The sequence below is a fragment of the Alligator sinensis genome, unplaced genomic scaffold (assembly GCF_000455745.1).
Source record: "Alligator sinensis unplaced genomic scaffold, ASM45574v1 scaffold29_2, whole genome shotgun sequence".
Lineage (NCBI taxonomy): Eukaryota > Metazoa > Chordata > Crocodylia > Alligatoridae > Alligator > Alligator sinensis.
Window position 1 is genome coordinate 170,740 of NW_005842194.1, and position 26,298 is coordinate 197,037.

The 26,298-nt window shown below is 42.8% G+C and overlaps 1 protein-coding gene across 5 annotated transcripts in view; it reads right to left on the minus strand.

The window, feature by feature from the left end:
* Positions 1-26,298, minus strand: part of LOC102386674 (cyclic AMP-responsive element-binding protein 5-like) — a 120,509-nt gene that overhangs the window by 67,403 nt on the left and 26,808 nt on the right. The gene's annotated exons all lie outside the window — the stretch shown is intronic.

Genomic DNA, 26,298 nt, shown 5'->3' on the forward strand with positions numbered 1-26,298 from the left:
TTTAATTTTTAATTAAAGACCCCATGTCTTAAATAGTGAATTTTCTTTAACATATTAAGCATATACTTTATGTGAAGTCCAAAGCATTTGAGACAAATACACATCCGAGTCCTGTAAAGATCTGTTAGATTTCATAAGATCTGCAATCTAGCTAAAGGCAGAACTGTTGTGTCCTCACATGTAATTGCAGTCCAGTATTTTAATTTTGGCCAACACCTTGAGAAAGAACTGATGGCCAATGATAAAAGAGTAAGCAGAGGGGGGCATTTGCCTTACCACATTGGAGACCGCTTTCAGAGACCAGTTATATAGCTAAATTTGAGCCAGCATTAGAGCACGTTGCTGACTAACTTGGACAAAATTTTTCTAAAAAAAAAGACATTGAAGGCTTTAAAATAAAATCTACCGTTTTCTGAAATATTTTAACCTTACTCTTTCTGCAAGTAGCATCTATATGAAACGTAGAAAGCATTTTTTCAGGGGGGTTTTCACGTGATGTATTATTCTTAGTAGTCTGAGTATATTCACTTTCACTGAATATATACATTCACCACATGCCATCTATGTTTATGTGGCTTACTTCAAGCTGCCTGAGCTTAGACCAGGTATGGCATGTGCACCTATTAGCCACTACCAAGAGCTGCATGGACAACCCAAAGTTACTTGGAGTGGGGAGAGGGGCTGGTACGAACAGGCAGATTGGCAGGTTGGGGCAGAGGGCTGGCAGGTCTGTGCGGGGGGATTGCTGGGACCATGATGGGGAGTGTGTCGGTCATGGTAGGGAGTCAGGGGACTGCAAATAGCTTGGAAGATGGGTCAAGGGAGATGGCAATAGCACAACTGCGGGGTTGGGGTGCATGTCTGGGCTTTCCCAGCCCTGAGGTTGTGCTGTGAACACCTCAGGCATCCAAGCAATTGAATCATAAAGAAGTAGGGCTAGAAGGGACCTCCATAGGTCATCTATTCCAATCCTTCCTGCCCCATGTGGTAATCAACAAAGCCCAGAAGCATGGGAAATACCCACAGTAGAACACAAATATAGCTATACCTACATCATCCCTTACCAGTGGTTGTCGAACCTCTTCTTGAACACCTCCAGTGATGGAGAGTCCACAACTTCCCTAGGCAGCCTATTCCACTGCCTCACTGTTCTAACACTAGTTTAATCCTTTCCTAGATCAGGTTAACTCTTTCTTGATCTAAGTTTGTGCACCTCCTGAGTTGCAGTAACTTGGATCAGGCATTCCATTTTTTTGTCCAAATTAACTCCTCTGAATGGCTGTGTGATTGGGCATTCAGATAGACCTGACCCTGGTTAGGTCAACCTAAATGTAACTCTGTATGTACCTATTGTGTCCCTGCTTGGCCCATTATTTTCTCTTTCAGTTTGTGTGGGTCTTTCATACAACAAAAGAGAGAAAAACTTTTTGTAATAAAGAGAATGTATAAAGCCACAAAAATGGCAGAGGCCTTCTGGGGTGTTGAAATCACTGTAACCCACATTTTAAATGCCATAGTTTCAGGCTAATTGTGCATTTTTGTCAAAGACAGCTGCCCTAGGTTTATTTGCATCATTAAGTGTTCCCCATTTATACTGAACTTCCAAGAAGCTTTAGTTACTGAGAAATTCTAGGCATATGCCACAGAGAATCACTATTGGCATCCTGAACATCCCAGCCCAGGCCTGCACATATAACATTTATTCCTTATTTTTCACTGTAGATAAAAATTTCAGATAATGGATTTCTTTTCCTTCTTTTTCACGATGAATGCTGTGAGACTTAAATATGCTGGATCAACAGGTGAGAAACTTAGATTTCTTATTTGTCAGTTTATGTACTACATCAGGGTGGCTAAACTGCAGCACAAGTGGCATGCACAACCTGTGTGCGTGGCACATGGCAGATTAAAGGGGGAACAGGCAGCACAGTGGCAGAAAGAGCAGGAAGCAGAAAGCAGAGCAGGAGATTGAGCAGAGGAAGGGGATTGAAGTGGCACTCAGAGAGGGTGCAGGGCTAATTTGTGCCATTCCAGCCAAAAAAGGTTGGCCCCCCCACTGTATTATATGATGGACAGCATCCTGAATGCTCTGCTCATGTCCTTTAACTCTGTCCCATTGTGACAATTTCTCTGAGTGAACATCTTCTAGTCAACAGAGTTTCCTGAGGACAACTGAGGACACAGAAGAGCACTCACTGGATGACTGCCACAATTCTCCCTGCTTCCTGTGCGGGGGGAGGGAAGAGTAGAGCAATGTGTGATGCTGGAAGACCACTGGAGCATGCAGACCTTTCAGGAAATGCTTCAAAGATCTTCCTCTTTTTCCAAGGATCATTTTTGAAGTGCTGTGGTCATTTCTGGGAGTGCTTTAAAGAGATGTGGAGCACTTCAAGCAACACATCTGTCCCTAGCCTCAGACCCGATTTTCATTCAGCCCTTGAGCTGCCTGTTGAAGTGGCCTATCAAATGTGATAAGTAGTACCAATTGGGGTTTTTTTTTTTATGAAAAGGACAACTATGCACTAGAAATTGGGCTGATGCCACCCATTTATCTCACTGAACAGTGATCATAGACCAAAATTAAGGTTTATCTCCAAGCAAATTGGAATTGCAGTAATTAAAACAGCTTGTAAATCAAGCTTAAGTCAGTTTGTAAAGTCTGAAATAAGAAAATGTTTACATAAAAAGGCTTAAACCAAAATCACTAAAGGGTAATCATTGATTACAATTATGTTTGGTTATTTTAGTTCCACTTCAACAGGCTCTTTAAATTTGAACAAACATTTTAAATAATTTTTGTGCCATCCTCTCTAAAACAGAAAAGCAATTAATTGTTTGTCAGTCAGTTAAGTTTGATTTAAAAACTAACCTCTACCTAAAGTATTTGATCCTTGACTGTTGGCTTTTTTTTCTAAAGGACCTTGCATAGATAAACAAAACAAAAAACAAACAAAGAAAAAATGCATCAAGAATGAAAGGCTTTATCTGATATCTCAATTACTTCAACTGAAGCACTGCCAAACACTTGTAGTACCCTCTTTCCTCATCTTCAGGGAAGAGTGGCAACTGCATTTTCAGTAGAACAATGGGCGACACTTTGTGAAAGGAAACAGAATGAAATAATTTTGATCCCAAGGGTACAAGTGAATTAAAAATGTTACCAAAAATTCTTATTGTGTCCTCCCTAACTGAATACTCTTTTTTAAAACTAAGACTATTTTTCAGAGTTAAATTCCCAAAATAAATCCTTTAAATGTTCTTTATCAGAACTGCGTAAAAACACCACATTTAGTTTCTAAGCCTCTATAATAAACATATAAATGATGTCAAAATCACACTCCACAGGGATTTTATTCAGAAGAAAAACTTTACAAAGCCCCCCAGAATGTTAGTCTTTGTAAGTCTAGTAATTAGTCTTGCATATATCTTTAACATCCTCTGTAATTCAGTATGGTCTGTACAATATTATTCAGCATATCTTGGCCCCTATAATATGTGTTACCATATAACAGATATGTTTAGGGTAAAATTATTTTAAATACTCTTTATATTTGTATGTGTGATATCACTGTAGTTACAAATATGGTACTATCTGTTTGGATAGAAGAGCAGACTGATAGCAGTTGCTACTAATTAATACTAATTAATACTTTACAAATTAACTTGGACCAGATAGAAAGAGGAAAACATTTTGCCTCCACAAACCCTACTGAACTCAAGAGTTGTTGGGGCATAAGCAATGCAGAGTCAGTCTCCTGATTTGTAACTTAAGAACACCACACCTCTCAGCAGCAGAATTTTTCAGCTGTGCACTTGTAAATTTATATGAAGTCCTTTTCAAAAGGTGGACATAAATTTCACATCCTCTAGTTCAGAGTACCGGCAGCCACATGGAACTAATGGCACATGATTCCAGTTGCTTGGTTCATACATTCTGCTATGATACGCAGTTCAATCCATGACTCCAACTCCTTCATCAATGTGTGCAGTTGCTCCAATATGCATGAAGAAATAACCCACCCATGGCAATCAATATCTCTGCTACACCTAATAAATAAAATAACTTGTTAACCTTTAATAGCTATGAGCTGTAATGCTCACTTTACATTTACAATGGATCTTCCACAGAGTTACATGGGATATCCACTAAATTAATGTGTACAGTGAACATCAAGTGAATCTAGTATGATTGAACAGTTAAAAAGTTACTTAAGTCTGAGTTACTGGCTTCTGTTGTTATCAACAGGTTAATTTATGGCAAATTCATAGCAGCAAACAAGAATTATAAATATAAATGAGCACTTAAAATAATATTGATATGTCAGCATCAGTTCTGATATTATTAACATGGGTATGAATGCATTATGCATCTGTAAAGGGTTTTGAATTTTTATAGAGATGTTAACAACATCTGTCAGCATTTATTGCCCTGGTGTGACCATGTAAAGAGCCTTATTGGCAGGATATATATGTGGAGAAATCTGCTACATTGTTGTAGTCTGCCATAACTCTGAAATATCACTCTAACTAGAAGCTGAGATAATCAAATTTTAAAAAATTATAGGATAAGCATGCAGTGGGTTCTTCAGCCAGAGTTTTATAAGGAAAGAAATTAAGGTTGGCAAGAGGTGGTGTGGTTTTGCTTCCTTTTTCATTTATTTTCTTTTGAAAAAGGTACTTGCAAACATTTAAAAAATAATTACTAAAACTGAAGCCTACAGAGAGGAATGCAAAAACATAAACAAAACCAAACAAAAGAGAACCATCTCATCTTTGCAACATCCTATTCTAGCTTAGTTATATCATAGACTATACGACCTCTTAACAAGACTGCCCAGAACTCAATCATCACCTCTTCTACAATTAGAAAAACAGTTCAGACAATTGACACCAAGAAAGTCTGCTTCTCTCTCAACTAAGTAGTATCCTTACTGCTTGACTGGTAAAAGCATCAAGCAGGTTTGTTTCCTGTTTCAATGTTATTCTTGAAGTGAGTTGCAGTTAGAATCTGATTTTCATTGGGTTGTTATTCGCAGCTGTGTGACCTTTTTAACCCTCTTTTTAAAGTGACATTTCAGCCTTCAACCTCAAACTGTAGGTTTCAGTTATCAATCCTGTGATTAACAGTGAAAATGAATAGACTAGTTTGTGAGATACAGTACATGATATAGGTTAAGGATACAATTCTGCAATATACACAGGCAAGTAGTTAGTCATGTAAGCAGTACCATTAACTTAAAACTCCTCCCCTTTCGAAGTGTCTACAAGGCAATGCCTTTTAGGCTGATGAAGAAAATGAAGACTGAGAACATTACAGTTCTGAGCAAAGGTCTTAATCCTACAAACACTTATGAATGTAGTGTTTACTGCTGTAACAGATTGATGCTGTGGGATCTCCAAATGCAAGTAGAAAGACTACTCAGGGAAATACACACAACACTCTGTCCTAAGTCTTTGCAGAGTCATGCTTGTAATTTGTACAATATTAGAAGAGGTTAGGGTTCTTTGAACACTTTAATAAAATGAAATCAAACATTAAAAAGAGAACCACCAGTGGAAAAATATAATCACCAAACAATATAGAATTGTTTAAATTGCCAGCTAAAGCTATCTTCTATAGTATTAGTAACAGATCCAAAAAGTGTAATTGCAAGTGATATTTAAATTATTTTTGTAAATGTAGTACATACTGGGTTAATTACTAACTTTGTTACCCATTTCTTTCTCCTGTGAATAAACTCTGGGGCCAATTTTCAGAATCATTGCAATGAAATGGAAGAAGGTATTTTTCCTTCTCATGGACTGTTCAGCTGAAGTGCTTGTTTTCTAATACTAGCATCATGCTTTTCACATGCACGTATACAGGGCTCATTATTACAGCACAGCCTGTTTGGGCTGCTGCAGCAAAGGGTCTGTCAGCATTTCCATTGGAAACCCCTATTTTCAGGATTAAGGCATTTCCAAATGTTTCTGGATGCTGGAAAGCAATACACATCTGGAATCTTCAAGCAGGCCTTAATGAGATAAGTCTCAAACCCTCCATGGTACTTAGCAGTTTTTGTGAAAAAAAAACCCTGATTGGGCCTCTGGTTTAAAAGAAAAGATTCTCATACATCTTTTTAAGCATACAGGACTATGCTTAAAAAGTAGCTGACACATGAATAGTGTCAAAGAGCAAGTAGTGCATGTTTTCCACCTGTGGTTGGGAAGTATTCTATCTGCAGTTGAGTATGTCTTCCATGTGGCAAGAGAAGTATACTACTGGCATTCTTCCACTGCCACCTGTGAAGTGTTTAGCCAGTTGCATACATCAGTAGGAATTCCAAATGGAACACAGGAGGATTCACATTTTGTGGGCTTTTTTAAAATACTTCAATTTTTGTCAGTCAATCAGTTCTTTAACCACTTGCCTGGGTAAAACAATGCTGAGCATGTTTTTCAGCAGTTCCAAATGCTTGCCCTTTCTGTCCCAAATCATCTGTGATGGAAAAGAAACAGGTGTTTTGTTTCTCTGACTTTGGCAACTAATAGCCAATATTAGATCTATAAGATGTCAGTCTCTTCCTTTTCTTCAGTATCCCTGTTTTTATTGCCTGGTAGAGGAAGAAGCAAGGAAGAAACCCAACAAAGAATGGAAGAGAAAGGAGGAAAGAGAGCTGCACATGCAAATTTGCAGGCCTGCAGACCTATCTGCAGTGCTGCAAACTATATGTGCCGCACATGTAGGCGTTCGCCACACTGTTAATTTGCAGAGCGGGGGTGGGGGGAGGTGACACTGGGAGATCCCAGTATAAAAAAACCTGACACACAAAAACCAGGGTGGCATACATGGTGGCAGCATGCACCACCCAAAACTGGCACCTGGCCAACCAGAGCCATGCTCCAGCTTCTGGCCAGGCTCCATGAGTAGGGATAGACATTACACATAAATCGGTTTAAGTGATCAGAAACTGGTTTAAACCTGTAACAGGACAGATGTTCAGCGCACATAAATAGTTTGAAAATGGCTGGAACTGGTTTGAGATAAACCTGGTTGAATGTAGTATCAGACTTAACTGATTTGGGTCAAACCAGTTTATGTAATGTTTGTCCCAGACCTCTTGCTGGTTTAAGTTAAATCAGAGTCCCCCAGCATCCCAGCATGCTCTCTGGGCTGGGTGGGACTCTCTGCTCCACAGCAGGGCTGGCCCTTCCCCTCTGCTCCCTGGCCAGAGCTCCAGCAGACTTGCAGGCACAGTACGGCCTGCTAGTTTCCCCATGCCCCCCTCCCCCTCACCAATGGCTGCTTAAGCAAAGATCCCTTCCTCCTCTCTGCCACAGAATGGACCATAGCCAGCATGTGATATGCTAGCTAATGCTGTGTAAGTCTCCAGCACAGACTGCAGACACAGCTGGGTCTGCCTGGCTTCCCCCTGCCCTACTCCACCGTCGCTGCTCAAGCAGAAAATCCCACTCCCTCCCATCTCCCAGACCAGGGACCCCATCCCCAGGGGCCCTAGACATGTGGTATACTAACTAATGCCAAGAGGTGTCTGTGTACGTCTGTCTCCAATTTCACTGGGGGAGGCAGACAGAACAGTGACTGCTTTGGGCTGTTTGGAGCTAATCAACAGGTCAGCCAGTAAGCTGTTTAAGAAGTTGGAAGTAATGGAGAGAGGCCACTGTTTTGCTAATAGAGTGATAAAGGCTGTTACAAGCCTCAGATGGCTTGCTTGCCTGTCAGTTTGCTGGAGACAGTATGATGAAGCAGGGAGGGAGATTGAAAAGCTCTGTATCATCAACAGATGCATGCACTGTGCCCCCTCCCCTCCCCTCCCCTCCCCTCCCCCCTCTCTCCGAGTGTTAGACTCCCTCTTGTCTCAGAGTGTTAGCCTGGGGTTGGGGGCTGGCAACACTCCCGCTCCTTGAGCACCCAGTGGGGAAAAGCCTGGGACTGTGCAGGCAGACCTGCCTAATGAGAGAGTCCTGCTGGGGCCTGTCCACGCCCTCCTCAGCTCAGCTCCCTGCTGAAGGCAAGGGAGGGCTGCTCTAGCACCCCCCGGCTTCTAGCCTGAGACACTGCAGGGTGCCTGAATTTCCTCAGTCCAGAGAGAATGTCTGTCCAGTTTCAAACCAGTTCAGCCTAGCCAGGTTAGACTAACCTGTAAAGATTGAATCAATTCAGGCTCAGGCTTTTTTAATGTCTGTCCCTAGCCCATGTGCCTGGATCACTGCTGCTGGAGCCCGGGGAGGCCCCCAGTACCCCAGGTAAGGCTGCTGGGGCCAGCCCACATGCTGGCCTCAACCACCCCTACCCCACCCAGGGCAACTTGCCACATATCAGAACACTCATGCACTGGTGCACCCAGGGACAACTAGCAGAGGCACAAATATATGCTGCTGCTAGTTGTCCCCAGGGAATGCATGTTCCTGCTTATATGCAGGAATACAAAAAGTATCTAAAGGGAGGCAAAAAAGCAGGAGCATGCCATAGAAATCAGAGCAGAAGAAAAACGTGGAAGCGGTATATACCTCAGAACTCTTTACTGGAAGCAGCAAACTTATTGCTTTCAGAAGTCAAAGCAAAACCAAAATAACTTTCTGTTTCACCCCATCCAGATAGTATTATGAGGTACTGGAAAACTAAGCCATGCCTAGCAATGACAGAGTGCAAAGCATCTCAGAATTTTATGAGAGGCTTCCTAAGTGTGAGCTGTTTATATTGATTTTTTGGATTCTCTATTTCAGTTTAGGACTCACAATGAATGGTAGCCTGTTTTTTAGTCCTGTACAACAGAAGAATGTATAGTTATACAGAAATTACCATAGATAACAGGAGATAGACGCCTAAAAGGAATAATACAGGTTGACATACATGTAGATGCTCCCAGTGATTGGTTAACATCATGACTACCTCTGTGGGAAATACACCAGGATGTACTTCTCAAGTGAATCAAATGGAAGCAGCAATAACTAATATGCCAGCAGCTAAAGTGAGCAGTCAAAGTCAGAATCACATGTTGAGTTCAACATTTTGTGTCATTCATTCCGTCTCTCACATTACTCTCCTCATTTCCAAAATATACTAAACAACCTATCCATACCACAACCTTCCTCAAAGATCCAACTACCAGGAGCCAGCATCTTACGGATAAACTTGTTTTGTTTTGTTCTTCTTCTAAGCAGGCATTAGTCTTTGTTTGAGACTTAATCTCTTGGGGCATAGCCCACACACAAGATAAAACTTCTATTAGCTGAAATCAATATTTACCAGTGAACTCCCACAGACCTTCAGGGGAAACCATGCTGAGCACATTTCTGTTCTAAACTTTTGTTGTTATTATTAGTCTGAGGCTTTCCCACCCCACTTTTCTGATGGCTTCTGCTCAGTATCACCCTCTAAGGAGCAATGCTTGACATGCTAATATTACGAAGTGGACAGCAGACTGATAACACAAAACTGAAAATGCTGAAAATGGAGCTTCAGGCTTTGCAGATATTCAGGGGGAAACATCCCAACAAACATATAATTACCAATTTATATCTCACGTATCTAACCTCATTAACATTAATGGGACTGTACAAAGTGTGGCCTCATTCCTCCCTCAAGCGCTTCCACAAATGCAACAACCTTTCCAGGACTGAAGAAGTTGCTATTTTTCATATTACTGGTTCTTTCATGGATAGACTGATGCCAAGAGCTCTATCATGGGTGTATTAAAGAAAAACAAGATCATCTTCACAAGTCAAGAGGACAATGTGCATATTGCTGCAAAGCAAAAAAACAAACAAAAAAAAATCAACTTCAAGGAAGAACTCAAGTGCTGTGCACTGAAGAGATCTACAGGAAACCTGCAAAGGGCAGGCAAGGCAATTGCGACTGTGGTGAGAGATGAAGACCATGAAGCAGAGGGTGTCAATGATGAACTCCCGGTAACATCTGGCAAATAAGCTAATCTTTTGGGACTTCCCAATTTTGGCAGACAGCGCCTTGTCCATCTCTTCAAAGGCTGACCTCATATTTCTATCCTTGGCTTCATGACATGTGGAGCTTTCAGCTACAATCACTTTTCACCCCCCAGAACAACTTTTAATATTAAGCACCAAACAACTTTGCCTATTGTTGTAGTTTGCATAGAATTTAATTAAGAGTTTTCCCTCCAGTAATAATATTGACTGAAAGTTTTAGGTTCTTTTTTTAAGTGTACTGTAACGGCAGTATGCTAATTACATTGGTTTACAATATACAAATAGATAAAAGAATTCACCTACATTGCATGCAAATAAATACTTGGCTTTCAAAAAGGAGAGGGGGGAAGAAAGCATGAAAGATGTCCTGGGGGAAACAACAACACAAGCCTGTTTAGCTGACTTTCAGACCAGCAGCAGTTTGAAGATTTTAACACAAGCATTGAAAACTCTGACAGCCAAAATTTTCCTTCTGTTTTATTATGAAATATTCTTAAACTGGACTTATACAAGCAGATAGCAACATTATATATTAAATGTACATAAATACTGTATAACTAGCTCACCTGTAAACTCAGACCAACCTGAATCTTTGCTTTTATTCTTTCATAACCAGCAACTTAGAAGGCAAATGAAAACTTTTATTATGTAGGAAAAGAGAATTATTAATAACTCACTTTTAATCAGTCATTGTCACATTTAAAGTTATAATTTTTAAATAACTCAGGGCGTTTATACACGTGGTCCAGGAGGTGGGTGCTTTAATTAGAGTGGCTCTAGGAGCCTCTCTAATTAAAGTGCCTGGAGCATCACATGTATCAGTGTCTCTGAGCTGAAAAATGGCAGCAGGAGCACTTTAACTAAAGCTTGTTTGATGCTGATACATGTGACACTGGAGTCTGTTCCAACGTGCTGTAATTACTGTGTGTTGGAGCAGCCTTGATTCACGTGTATAGGCACCCTTGGAGATCCACCTTTTAAAAGCACCAAAGATGTTACAAGGCTGAATGTAAAACCAACTAAAAACAATAGAAAACATTTTATTTATTTCAGTATGCTCTGAAACAGACCTTTATAACATATTAATTTAACTTTTTAGCACATGGCCCAATCCTCTAAGATGTGGAGGCAAGGCTTGATACCCAGCAGCTAAACTAAAAATGAAGACTACCAACTGTTCAAATGGCTAAAGTTCTCTATGGACTAAAATCATTGTGGACCAAAATCACAGCCCATCAAGATCAATAGAAGCCTTTGCAATTATTCCACCAAGCTTCGGATCAGATATTGTTGGCCTAAGTCAACTGAAATCAGGAAAGTTACATCACGAACCGATGGCTTAAACATTGTAAGTGACATCACTAAATTATGTCTTTCTATGGTCAGTGCCCTTTTCATGGATGGATCTAGGGTTTTCAAAACGGCAGTGCAGGTGATGTAGTGTACCATAACAATGCATATTTTTCTCCAGTTAATTTGCTATGTAATATATTATGTATAAAAACTATAACAAACTAGGCAAAAAAAATAAATATATGTTGTTTTAGTTCTGTATTAAATAGAATGTAATGTACAGTTCTTTTTCAGATTCATAAAGTGAAGTCTAGCTTTCTTGAGCATCTTGACAGTGCAGCCAAAGATTTACTGAAAGTTAGCTCTATACCTGATTTAATGTTTTTAACTAGAGCTGTGAAATAGGAGTTACATTACCAGGAACAGCTAACAGACAGCAGAATTGCCAAAGAAAGAATAGCTTGATTAGTGGAACATTAAGACCATTAAAAAGAAGAGATAATTGTTAACACTTATGGAATGAAGAGTTTAGAAAGAATCAAGTAGATTATAATGAGCCATGAAGTCAAGTAACTTCCTCACTGCTGCCTCAATAGAAATGCTGCTGCCAGGCAGTTAGTTTTAAATTTTGGGTGGACAAGGAATCAAAGTGCAGTGGGATGGAGGGGATGCAGTTGCACCACTGTAGTCTCCCTAAATCTGACCATGGCAAATAACTGAACTAGAACTGCCCAACCATCCAGGTCCCAAGATAATTTCTCTCAGATGTGAATCACTGCCACAGGAGTTATCTTTGGCACATTCTTCCCACTTAAAAAAATTTGCTTTTCAATTTATGTATGGGTCTACTGTACCTAGGGGTCTAACTGATTAAGCAGATTTACAGATTGTTACTCTTCTTTCCCTTCTCCCCTTCTCAAGTAAAAATATGCAACCAGGGAGCAGAGACAAGAAGCACAAATGCAGTAGCTGTTCCAATATAACATAATGGCACCCAAGCAAATGATTAGAGGGATATTGTCACTCTTCCTCAACTAAGAACATTTCAAAGTGAACTGCTCAGACTATCGGCTCTGTGAGCAGAAGAGTTGCCTCCAAGAATAAAACAATTACATAACACTTGTCATTGCTAGTACATAGCCTACATACAGGTGCAGGACAAACCTGAAAAACATTCCCACAGTCAGATGAGCAACACCCAGATCTATCTGACTGGCAAAGGAAGACATGACGAAGAGAATCTTGTGGCTAGAGCAAAGTCCTCAAAGCTGTGACAGGGATGGGACATTTTCCTCCCTCTCTTAAGGACTGCAAACATGCCTCAGGGGTACAAAATAGTTTAGGATTCTTCCCCACAAAAGACTGCTACATTGCCAAATGGATTTTTAAAAGCAGGCTTTGTGGCTGAAGTAATATTGTCTCCATTAAGGCGGCAGTACATAAAAACGGAACAACTTTCAGCCAATGACTAATCACAAGTTGCTGGCAGTGACCAATCCATAAATATGAGTGAGGGCCTTACTAGATGATGTATTTTGAGCTGCTCAAATGTTGATTGGTGTTGGTGCTAGCTCGAGTTTGGAGCAATCTCACCTTCAAGCCAGCAGAGGTCTTGAGGACTAAAAAGTAAGAATTCCCCCCTCCACTCCCTTCCCATTCTGGTTTCCCTCCAGCCTCCTGCCCCTTCTCCTGGGGATGCTTGATGTACTCCCCACCCCCAGGGTTACTCCCCGCCTCCTCCAGCCCTTGCAGATTACTCATGCCCCCCCTCCCCCCGTCCCTCAGCTTACTTGTGGCCACCTGCCCAACTCAGAGAGTAGCAATGGTGGTGGCAACAGCAGTGGCCAGGCAGTTAGTTTCCTCTTCCCTGCCTGCTTCCCCAAGACAGTGTCAGCAGCCAAAAGTCAGCTGGGGAAACCACGATGGGGGTGGGAGGTGCAGTGAGGTGAGGGGGCAGGATGAACTGGGTAACACAGATCAGAGATAAACCTAGCCTGGAGCGGTATAATTTTAAGCTGCCTAAAGAGTGCTTAAAACTAGTTTCACATATTAATGCATGGACAATTCTGGCTTTAGAGATCCAAAAGTCACCTAAAATGAATGTGTAATGAGGCCCTGAGAGTATTAAAAACTCAACACATAAAAGGAAAAACAAAAAATCACATTCTCAAAAAAAAGAAGGAGCCAAATAGGTGAAAGTCTCCATAGACTGCAACATTCAACATTCACAATCTATGAACAACCATAAGCTTTTAAACACACCGCAAGTATAAAGCAGTGAAATTTAGACATTCCTAAAAACACAGATTTGTATCTTGTACTTATGTAAATACACTGTCAAGCCTCAGCTATCTTGCTTATAGCTCTCTAGAAAAAAAAAAAAATCTTAGCCAAGATTTCCAAAAGGACTAGTGATTTTGAATACTTCAATTTTCAAGAGCCTAAATAGAAATATCTTAAAGGGACATGGGCTCATTTTCAGAAAATACTGAGGGTTCACTTTCCAAAAATCAAACCCCTTTACATAGCTTTTTATCTAAAGAAAAAAATAATGAAGAAAAACACACACGTTTTTAAATTACTCTCTCACTGGAGGCAGAAGCAGGGACAGAAAACCCAAGAACATTTTGATTAAACTTCCAAAGATTCCAGAGATAAAGACTATTACCTTTTCCCAGAAGCAAGGGATTTCTGATGATATCTTTTATTAGGCTAGATGTATACTTGGGAGACATGTTCAACAAGATTTTGAGCACAAAGTGCCCTTGTTCAGATAGACCTGAGGTTGGACAAACCATACAATTGGTCTACCTGAAGAAGGGTACTTGGCCACTGATGTTGAGAAGAAAACAAAAAACAAGACAAAAGAAAACAGAACAGTGCTTTACCAGAAGAGGAACCATGTCAGTTGGACCAGCTCCCCAGCATCTGTATAGATCTCACACTTCAGTCAGGCTTTTTGGCACTATTTAGTCAGCTATTAGATAAAAGTGCCAAAAAGCCCTGCTGAAGTGTGAGATCTATACATATGCTAGGGAAGTCAAGTCAGATTAACAGTTCCTCTTTTGGGCAAGCAGTGTGCTTGGTACTGGGCAGGGGGTTTGTGGGGGGGTGCTTGCTAAGCTGAAAGTCAAGCGCTGTTTGTTTGTTTTTCCACATCTGTCAGCAGCCTTTGTGTCCAATGCTTGTCAAACTACACAGTGGGCATGTCTCCTGGGCCAAATTCTCCTGGCTGGATTTACTTATGTTGGGGAGGCGTCTACACGTATGGGATTTGGAAGCAGATTTCCTGCTCCTGGCAGAAATCTGCTCCTGCCCTCTCCCACCCTGCACTGGCTCCCTGCCACCACCAGGAGAGCTGGAGGTGCCAGCTGCACCTGCCTGCAGCTGGTGGCCATCTTTAAAAGCCAGCCCCACTACCTGCTCCCTGGCCAACAGCCTTCCTGGCCTGGAGCAGGCTGGAGAGTGCAGTGGCAGCACATGGCAGCTCAGTCACAAGAGCCTCTGCCCACTGCACCATGGCTGCTCCACCACCAGGCCCCAGCAGTGACATCCAGTGCCCCGGGCTCCTGATAGCCACCTTGGTTGTCATGCTGCATTGCCAGAGTAACCGCCAACTGGTCCAGGTTAGTCTCGGCCCTAGCAGCCCCTCTGCATGGCACAGCTGCCTAGCCAGGCTCACCACAGTGTCTCTGGCCCCCTGCCACCGTGCTGCTGCCACCTGGACCCCATGCTGGTGCCCAGACCCTGGCAGGGATGTCGATGACATGCTCCTGGGCACCACCATCTCTGCCATCCATACACTGCTGGGCCTCCAGCCGCGCTGCTTGTAAGCCTGCCCAGCCAGCTAGGACTGGTGGCTGCACAGAGACCACCTGGATGGCCAGCCCCAGACCCCAGCCCTGCCACGCACCCCCAACACCACGCTAACTGCAGATAGTTCCCAGGGAAGCACTTTATTCCCCACAGACCCCACTCCCCCATCCCTAAAAATAGAGCACTTCCTCTCTCCCTTCCCCACAACAGATCCTGCCCCCCACACCCCACAGAGCCCACCAGCCACCAATAAAGCACCCTCTTCCCCATGCAAACTATTTACAGTGCATGCAGTGTATGCCCTCCTGAGGTGGGGGGCAGTGGGATGGGGGTGCCTAGGGGTCACAGCCCAGGGACAGGCACCCAGCACCCTGGCCTCCAGTTGCACCCCCACAGGTGTGCATGCCATGACAAGGCTGGTGGGTGGGGGGCTCACCAGGGGGTAACAGTGGCCACTGCTCTGCCAGTATGTCCATCTCCCCCTTCTGCAGCCAGTGGGCTGGCCAGCAGGGCCCACACATGGTCCTGACCCTGCTGCAGGCAACTCTTGCTGCAGGGCCACATGAAGCAGGAGCTACCAGCGGGGCTGGGCCCAGGAGAGGGGGCTGGCTGGCAGGGACCCCAAGGCAGGAGCTGGGGTAAGGGAACCTGGCTGGTGGAGGTACCCCTGCACCTCAGCCCAGGCCTACAAGGGGGCCTGCTGCTGGGTGATGGGCAGCCGCCAAGGGATACGTGAAGTTGTGGCCGGGAGCAGGGCAGCAGATGGCATGAAGGCAACCACCAGGGCCAGGATGGTGGCTAGCATCCAGCAGTCCTTCTCCATCACCTCCACTGCCTTGGCCACCAAGGCAACCTGCCACTCCTGGGCATCCCGGTGCCTTTTCCTGAACTCCTCTCTGAAACCAGGGGTCCCCTGACCCCTCGCTCCCAGATGAACAACCAGTCAACCAACCCTACCCCGCTCTATAATATCTTCATATCAATCCCTCTCTGTCTCCACTGCTTAGCTTTGGGTCCATGATATAGTTATTTTCCACCTTGACCACTATGATTTCTTCCATTCCTGCCTCCTCCAGTTTTACAATGCAGCCAAAACATTAAAATCAAGATTTTCCTCATCTATTGTTGCTCAGAAAATTCCACATTAACATTTTTCTACTAGCTCCCTTTTTCCTTTCATAGTTCTTGAGTCCTTCAAGACTCATTTAAACATTTTGCCGTCCTGCGTTTCTGCCCACATCTCTGAAATCCAAAAATGTTTCCCCATTCAGATTTATCATCCAGTCACTTCTTTTGTTTCTTTTAATATACTCCCTTCCCACTACTCCATTGAGAGATTTGCTGACTTCCTATGTCTGGAATAGCCCCCATATACTGAATAACCAGTTTCTCATCCTTAAAAAAATCTTTTAAATTCCATTCTTTACTTCTATGACAGCACTACACTAATAAGATTAAAGGACACTATTTTTACCACCATCATCGCCGCCATATCTTTTATAACAACATTCATCTCTAGATATAGGGCATACGGGTGTGCAGGCCGGGAGCAGTCTGGGCCCTTTTTCGCGCCGCGCAGGCTGTGGCCAGCAGCCCGGGCACGCTGGGTCGGAGAGAACAGGCGACACACTGGAATTAGGCACGGACACGTAATGGTTGATTTAAAGATTATTTACTTACACCAAAGGTCGTCGCGGTGCAGGCAGGAAAACTTGCTTGAGTTGCAGTTACAGATAGAAAAGAAGAGAGGCGGACTAGAGTTCCTTCCTGTGAACATTCTTCTAGCCCATCCGGTTGGAGGCTCTAAACCGCGAGCCCGTCGCGCCAACCAAAGAAAGTACTCGTACAAAAGAGCTCTGAATAAACTCACACGAAGTTTGCTAGGCTCCGTGGATCCTTTTGCGCGCAGGGAGAGGGATATGTCGAGGTTTGCGCTCGGTGACGGGGAGAGGCTAGATGCTGATCAGAACCCTGTTGCCTGCTTGAAATGCACTGGGTCCAATAGGCTCCGCAGCGCTTAGAGATCTTCACACAGCATGAAGTCTCCTCCTCCTGGTGTTCGTGGAGTCCTCCAACTTGGGCGGAAACCACTCAAGCCTTTTATACACCAAGCCGTTTTAACCGCCTAACAAGCCAATCCTTAGCCGCCACGTGTGAATAATTTCATGCAAGCCAATAATGGGGCTCGAATTATAATACAAATGGCGGGAACTCTTTGCAAAGTGCATTTCTGTGCTGCAAAGAAGAAATGCACACTGCAAAGAAAGCTACAAATTGGCGGGAATTCTTTTGCACCAGGGCTTTCCTCTGCAGCAGAAAACTCCACCGTGCAAAAAAGCTGCAATTTAGCGGGAACAATTTAGCAGTGCCGAAGCACTCACAAAACAAAAATCACACCCTTGGGTTGTGACAACGAGGAGTTGGATATATCTTTTTTTTCACTTTAATGAGATTTGGACAAAGCCCTAAGCATAAAGAAGGGTTAATACAAGAGCTGTTTGAAACTCTTGAATTTCTGTTATGAGAACTTTGAAATAAATTTTGCCTTTTAATTCAGAATGAAAACAAATACTTTCAACATTTGCCTCCAAACAAAATATTCCCAAAACATTTTAATTCTAAGATTTCATTTCAATTTTCATTTTGGGGTTTTTTGTTGTTATGTTATTTTTATGTCATGTTATGACATCAGCTGTAGCACCAAGCATGTTTGCATTATGGATCTTATAGTACCTAAAAAAATGGGAGCTAGCTCATGACTCAGGTTTCCAGGCACTACAAGTAACAAGCCATTAATAGGATACTGGCAGAGATGAGTGTTCAAGAAGTTGACAACTTTGGGCAGGTCAGATATTGAGAGGGGAAAGTAAAAGAAGCCATTTTCATGGAGGAGAAGATGATGCCAATGAAAAAATCTAAATCTGTGACCAGAAGCATAGCCATGCAGCTCCATGTGCTGGGAAGTGGATGGGGCAGCACTCACTGCTACAGTGCCGAAAGCAGCAGCAGTCAGCTGTCCTTCATATGAGTGAAGGATATCTTGAAAAAGTCCTATGGAACTCTACACTTGCGGCGATATCCCCCCAAAAGCAAGAAGTAAAAACAATAGCTATATTTTTTTGTGATTAATTCCTTGTGAGAAGTGTTAACAGGTTGTCTTGCTTTTAGTATTAGTACATAGCACATATATATTATATTTTGTCCTTATAGGTTTCAATCTTAACTATAAAGAAATACAGTGAAGCTCTATTTATTACAGATGGTTGAAAATTTTAAAAAGGAAAGTGCAAGTAATTTTATTACACAGATTTAAAAATATTTTTTCATGTATTTACTAATTACTCATTTATGCAATTTTTCTTTCATTTTTCAAAAAAGTTTTTCTAGAGGGATATTTTGTTTTCAATGTTTTCCCATATTCTCTGGGTCTTTTCCCATCCTGGCTTCATTTTCATCTTTTTATTCCTTTTCCCATTGAAAAGTAGAGGGGGGAAATAAACCAACCTAATTAAAAATAAACTTTTTTCCAATTTAATAAAAAAAGGAAAATTAAAAAATGAGAAAAGTTATGGATTCTTTCTAAAGGCCATTACTGAGGGAAATTGTTATAATTTAAAGGATTTCAAACAGCAATACTGTTTATGCTCAGGATAGGCCTGCACATAATACCCACACTAGGAAAATTTGTAGCAGCACATTAAAACTGCTGTAGTGCTGTGTCTCAAGCAGGCAAGGTTTGTGTTTGTGAAGGTCTTAGATTCATAGCTAAGATCTGGATGAAGCAAGATAAGTTACAGAGGCCAAGCCTACGTTACAACATTTTGTTGGCATAGCTATGTCAGTTAGTAGCATGAAGAAAAAAAATGACATAAATAAATAGTGACAACATTCCAGAGGATCAGTCTGCCAACCTGGGGCTGCTCCACTCTGGCTCAGTGTGCTGTAGAGGGCCTGGCTGGGGCACAAGGGTGCTACAGTGCGGGGCTAGCCAGCAGACAGACCCTGCACTGTAGCACCCTCATGCCGCAGGCAACCCCAGTCACCATCTATATGTGCATCACGTGCACGTAACTACTCTGCTGTAGGATAATACTTTCCCAGAGTACTATCTTACAGCGGACATAATTAATTTACTGCACCCTAATATGGACACATTTGTAGACGGTGAGACTTTGCTGCAGATCTAATTAGTCAGCTCCACAGTAAAGCACATGTAGATGCACCCCCACTGATCTAATGTAGATGTAACTTATACCAGGAATTTAAAAAAAAAAAGAAAAAGAAATAAGAGCTACTTTTGATGTAGTTCAGGGGCATATTTTAACAATAATGATAAAAGAACTTCTTTTGCTAGTTTAAGCCAACTCTATTTCAGACAGAACCTTGCCAGGATAACTATACCTCCAGCAAAGGCCTTAATTCTGTGCTCAGAAAGGCACAGAACTGAAAACTCACAGCATAACAGACCACAATTTGACAACAACTCTGGGTTATGGCTGAAGTATTGCTCTCCCTTAAATGGTTTCTAGTTAATAAGGAGTTTAAGAAAATAAAAGAAAATAAAAAATTAGGGAAAAGGATTGTACAAGCAACCTTGATGATGGAGCATTACCTTCATGACCTTGGAAGTCTCCAGTTCAAAAATAAGCTTATATGAGAAAGTTTTGAAGGTAATAAAAGTGAAGCTAGAGAACTCTTGAACTCTTCTTCTATAAAACCCCATTGCTTTAGAAGTTTATTTCATCTAAGACAAAGATAGGAAGTGATATATAAAGGGCAGTCTATGGTTCATGTTCCTTGATGGGAACATGAAGTGGAAAGCTGAGTTATCATCAGCCAAGATACAGTGAGTATCTTGGTTTCTAATCTACAAAACAAAGAGCCACCATTCTACCCATTTCTGTTCACACCACTGTAACAGAACTATTTGGGCTATGCAGAATGGCTATGTTTTGTTCCCATTTTGGATTCAGTTGTTTCAGAGGGACAGTGATTCGTTTTGGTGTTTCAGATCACTGTTCTGTTTTGATGCAGCCAAATCTATTTAGGAGTTTTGACGCTGTTTCGGCACTGATTCAGAGATTCGGATCAGCCGGAGAGAGGCAGGCACAGCCAGCAGGCACTGCAGGTTCTCCTGTGGCTCCTCTGGCTGTGCCTGTTTCTCCCCAGGCAAGGGGAGCCACAAGACAAGTCCCCATTGCTGCCCTGCCCTGCCACATCCCCCCACCCAGCCCCAGTCTCCCAGCACTTAAAAAAAAAAGCCCCGCACTCACCGGCTATAGCAGTGGTGATGGGAGCCTCTGGGGGGTTGTGGCAGAGCCCCGCCCCCCCCCCACAGCGCAGGGCAGTGGGGGGTAGCAGGGATTGCCCCCTTTGCGTGGCACCTGTGCAGAAGCTGTCGCATTGCAAAGGTGCAGTGTGGCTCAGCAGGGCACTACACACTGTCTGGGAGCTGGTGTGGCTCCAGCAGTCAGCTAGAGCCCAGCACCACTCAACCCCAGCAGCCCCAGCTCTCAAACAGTATGCAGCACCCTGCTGAGCCACACTGCACCTGCGCCATGGGGCAGCTGCCACATGGGTCCCAGGTGGGGGGGGAGAAATCCTTCCTCCCCCCCCTGCTACCCCACACTGTGTGTGGGGGCTCTGCCATGAGCCCTCAGAGGCCGTGATCACTGCTGCTGCAGCCAGCGAATGCCGGGCTTTTTGGGGGGGGCTTTTTTTTTTAAGTGCTGGTAGGCTGGGGCTGGGCGAGAAGATGGGGCCAGGCAGGGCAGTCATGGGGGCTTCTCCCACAGCTCCTCTGGCTGTGCCTGCCTTTGCCCCAGTGGGGACAGCCACAGGAGAAGCCCCCATGACTGCCGTGCCCGGCCCCATCCCTGGCCTGGCCCCGGCCTTCTGGCACTTTACAAGGAGGACTGCGGGGCTGTGCTGGACTTTTCCCAGGGGGCATGGGTCCCCAGATCTGTGTGTTGGATGACAGCAGGCTGCCGTCCCTCCCCCAGAGCACTGGAATTGGAAGGGACCTCAGGGACAGATCGCAGGCACTGGCCAGCTACAGATGTCAATATCAGAGCAGTCCTCCCCACACTCTTCCCCCTCCCTCTTCTGAGTTTCTGTTTCCCTGCAAGCCCACCTCCAAAACATTTCCAAAACATTTTGGATGGTTTCACTTCATTTCAGATTCGGTGTTCTGGGCACTGAAAAAGGCCAAAACACCTCCAAAACGAAATGGCTGCTGACATTTTGCACAGCCCTACTATTCATCTCCGGCACCAACTAAGTAGCAAAGACCCCCAGTTGAGCGCAACACTTGACATGTAGAAAGCTGAGTGAGCACACAACCTGCCCTACTGGCTGAAAAAGACTATGCACGTGCTTGAAATCATGCATAATGTAACTGGTTAGCTGACCTTATTAACCATACAACTAGACTTTCATGTCACAAAATAACTTAAGTTGACAAATAAATTTTTCTGCTGATCATAGCAAGGGACACATTTTCAAAATCAACAATTCTAAGGATAACTTCAACATTTAATTTGGACTCACAGACTTAATAGGACATGTGGCTATTTTTTCCCATCATGACACTAAAACTTTGAGCCTAAAAGCTATTCCCACCACAGAACAGGACACCATATTAGTAAAATGCCTTTAAAATCTATAGCAATTGACTGAAAAGTGCAAAGCAGTGTTTTGATTAATAAAAGAATGAATTAGAAAGAAATCTCACTGAAAGATGAATAGAATCTCCAAAATAAGTTACATTTTATTTGTGAATAGATTAAGTTTTTGAGCCAGCCTTTTGTGCTAACGGACATAATCTCCGCACTTCCATACATTTGGAGCTTCTAGCCCCCACCACTATCCTCCCCCCCCAACCTGGTTAAGATTAGAAGCAGTAAATATTCTATACAGCTGAGAAAGGAAAAAGGAGAAAGGAGTATCTTGCAGTTCTCAGCTATGATCCTTCTGATCCACAGTGAATGATCTTTGAAGAAAAGTACGTGTAGACATTACCCAAGTGGACAGTGACTGTGACTTATTTTTTTCCCAATTTACTCTCCAGTCCCCCTACCATACTAGTGCTCTTAAAAGAAATTACCTTTGTTTCTAACAGTGTTCATGCTGCATTTAAGTGAAAAGACATAACATTTAAATATATGTAAATAGTTGCAAGGTAGTTCAAAATAAACAAGTGGGTGTTAAAAGAAGAGCTAAAAGTAAGGAGTTGGAGGAAGTAAATTGCTGAGACTTGTTTAAAGCCATTTAGAAATCTGTCCTGAGTGATAAATGAAGATAAGCAGAAGAGGTTTTGCAAGGCCTTTGTTTTGTAAGAGGATTTTGCAAAGTGAACCCTTTAGCTCACTTCTTCGGGTTAGAATAGAGTAACCAGGCAGGTCATTTTAGAGGGCTGAGTTCAAACTCCATTCTCTAAGAGCATTATTCCCTCTCGACCCCCACTGAACACCTCAGAAGCCCTGAGGCCCAAATGAGGAGAGGTAAGATTAGAAAGAGGCCACAGGCACATGTTCATTTAATGGCATGATGGAATCTGATCCTCGATCCAAACAACCAAGCCTACTGCCATGACACATGTAAATAGCAGGAAACATGATTTAGGGATCAGGGATCAGCTCCAAGTGGCACCATTACTACCTGCCAGTGCAGACAGAGACCAGGATCCCAGGCTGCCACTGTATCAGCAAGATGAAAGCCAGATTCCCACAGACGAGCTAAATTCGAACAGCCTGGAGACCTGCACCAACAATCAGCTGACAGTCGGTCCCAGCCCCGGGACTGCAATGGGAACATTCAAGTCTCCCATACTGTCCCAGGGTTGGGTTCAACAATCAGCTGATTGTCTGTCCCAACCTCAGGAACACACTGGAGTCAGACTGTAGCACAGTCCTGGTGCTGGTACCAGTAATTGTAGGTCCCAGCCTAGGACTGCACTAGGGCTGGCTCAAGACCCAGCATGGTCCCAGGGCTGGGACAATCAGCTGTTTGCCAGTCTAAACCGTGCAACTAAACCAGTGTCTTGTGCCCACTCTGCTTATGCTACACATATTCAATTTAAGGCATAATGAAAACCAGCCACAAAAACATTATACATGTTTTGTGGAATGTTTTTGTGGCTGGTTTTCTGTTTTGTCATGTCATTAATTCCTTGAACATATGGCAAGGTTACTATTTATGGCACAATTAACAGGTTAAATGTGTCTGAATTGTAACGTCTGCCAGGGGCCAGGAAAACATAGACAGGCAGAAAAAATCATCCTGGGACTTTGTTAAGCAAGGAGGAGGCCAGCTCTGATATAGGTAGAGATAACTGCAAAGGAATGGACCATGAATGGATATGTAAAATCATCTATGCACATGGCATCAGAGGCATAACTGGCCAGTTCTGCACCCTGAGGTGGTGGTGCAGGGTGCAGGAGCAGTGGCTGGAGGTTCACTGCTGTGACATGAAGGTGAGGCTGCCCTGGCCCCTGGTCAATTCCAGTGCAACAGCCCCCGCCCCCCCCTCCACACACACACACTTTAGGCAGTGCCCAGGGCTTGTATCTCACTTACCCACCCATTGTTATATTACTACATAGGATATATAGAACTTTGAACCTCAGCGAATAAACTCAAGAAAGTCTAAGGACTGATGCAGATGTTTTGCAGAACTCTAGTAAATCAAGGTGAATGTTACTGTTAAAGTAAGAGAAGAAACAAGAAATAAAAATGGTTAGTTCAATTGTTTATTTTTCTTTTCAGACTATTGTCAAGTTTACTTTGTCCCCCTTAAGCCCAGCACCGCTATTTCCTGCATCTGGGTGATGACGGCAGTCTCTTGTATACCACATAAAACAGATTTGGAATTTTGAAAGCTCTCCTGGTCTGGTTTCTCTCTGGAAATATATCGCTTCAACATGCGGGAATATTTGTATTTTCCTGACAAAAATTACATTCATCTTTAATGTATATAACCATGTACTTTTCCCTCTTCTTTGTACCAAATGGACAGCAATATCCTTTGTTAAAAATAAAGGAAATAAAGTCTTGAAATCAATACAATCAGTGAAAGGCCTGGTGATATTATGGGCAGCTTTTGTAGCAACAATGCTTTTTAATGTTTTAAAACTAAAAGAGGAAACCCACTGAAAGCAACAGTAGTAAAGAGTATCAAAAGCACAACTTATCCATAAAAAAGGAAAAGGAAGAGAGAAAAAACTATAATTTGTTTTCAGTCAATTGATTTTCCTACTTTGACACTGTCTTGATTTAAAATGAATTCTAAGTTCCAAATGTTCAATACCATTACAAAGCCTAGTCTTACATGGAAGAAATGTTCTTTCCAAGCAAGATCTTATTGAAAGGTAATGATGTTATTGGCTCTGAACCTGCAATGAGTTTTAGTATTTTGCAAATACAAGATATATCTAAATTTAGAAATAATTTAATCATCTAGAAAACACAAAAGGCATTAAGAGGATCTAAAAACAAAATAATGCTATGAATTGAACAGCAAACTGCAATTCACTTTTCACATATTAACCCTCAATCTAAGTAAAGTGCTATCTTCATTATACTAACAGGACATGAGTGACTTTATCAGGCCAATGGTGGCATCAGTACCAGAACAGATTAAAACAAAAAGCTGTGACCACCAGGGACAAATTAACACATAGGCAAACTAGGTACATGCCACAGCCATAAATGAAGAAGGGGCACAGTTGTGTTTATTTTACATATTATAATTATTGAGTGAAAAAAGTAATATAAATATACAGTATTAAACAGGGGCCCACGAGTTTGTTTGCCTAGAGCCCATTAAAGGGTTAATCCAGCCCTGGTGACTACAAAAAACTTTTGTTTGCACCATATAAAACTTAATAGATTTTGAAGTAACGAATTTAAGGGTTTATAGAAGTGGCTCTTTTGACTATCTTCTAAGGACTAACTATACTGAAAGAGATATGGAATGTAGTCAGTATAACTTTAAGAATTATTGCTAATTTATATCAGTTGAATGGTTGCTTGGTTACTTTGTTTCTTCAGCCTCCAAGGAGCCTCTCTGAAATTCACCGTTGCCTCACACCTTGAGTAGTCATTGGTTGTGTCTACATGAGATGCTTACTGCGCATTAAACTAATCTAACATGCAGTAAAGTGTCACCATCTACATATGCACAGCAATTACCACAGAGTATATTAGTCTAATGTGCCATTTTTCTAGTACCTGTAGATACAGGTACTAGAAACATGGTACATTAACTAATGCACCTTACTGCACATGTAGACACAAACTGGGAGAGAATTGCTCCTAGTCAGCCTAGGTAGCAAGCAGCTACAGGGGGTGGGAAGAGATGTCTTGGCTTGGCATGGCATGGCCTGCCAGCCACATGGAGATTGGGATTGGGACCCATCCCAATCTCCATGTGGCTGGGAGGCAGCTACCGACCCAGCCGGGACACCTTCCCACCCACTCGGGGCCAGCCTGATCTCCTCTGGCTGGGACAGAGCTGCCCGGCAAGCCAGGACAGCTCTCCCCTACCCTCCAAAACTCAGGGCTAATCCTCTGCGCCCCCTGTCAGCCTAAGGCTGGCAACTGGGGGAGCCTAGAGCTCCCCCTGGCTGCTGCAGGGGTGGAAGAGCAGGGCAGGACCAGTTCAGGACTAGGCTGCCTCTGTTGGGCTCAATTTGCTTCTGATGGGGTGCATGTGAAGATGTGTACCAGGGAGCATTTTAATGAGCCTGAATTTTCTGCACAGAAAATTGAAGCACATTAATTGAACATGTTGATGCACCCAGTAATACCCCAATCTGATGAGGTACTTAACAGAGTAAATAGTTCTGCTGACTTGACTGAGACTTCTCACATGCTAAGATCCAGGCATAATTTTGCTTCTACTTTACACTGAAGTAGCTAGAACTGAGAACTTCATCACTCACAGGAAACATAACACTCACTAATTAGAAATGGTTTGTCAGATACAAGATTTCATATTGCAGAAAAAAAGAAAACAGAAAGAGATAGAGAAGTGGTCCCAATAACAAAGGCAGATCAAGTGTCAGAGAAACAATGACAGCAACAAGTTTAACATAAACACACAGGGCAAGCTAACATAACCTAGAAAGCAGGACAGAGGCAGATCAGCCAGGTACTCAGTGCTAGTAATATAAAAAGCCAAAGGAAAAAGTCCACCTATTGGCAACTATGGCAAGGATGTGAGAAATGGAACTGCTTGGG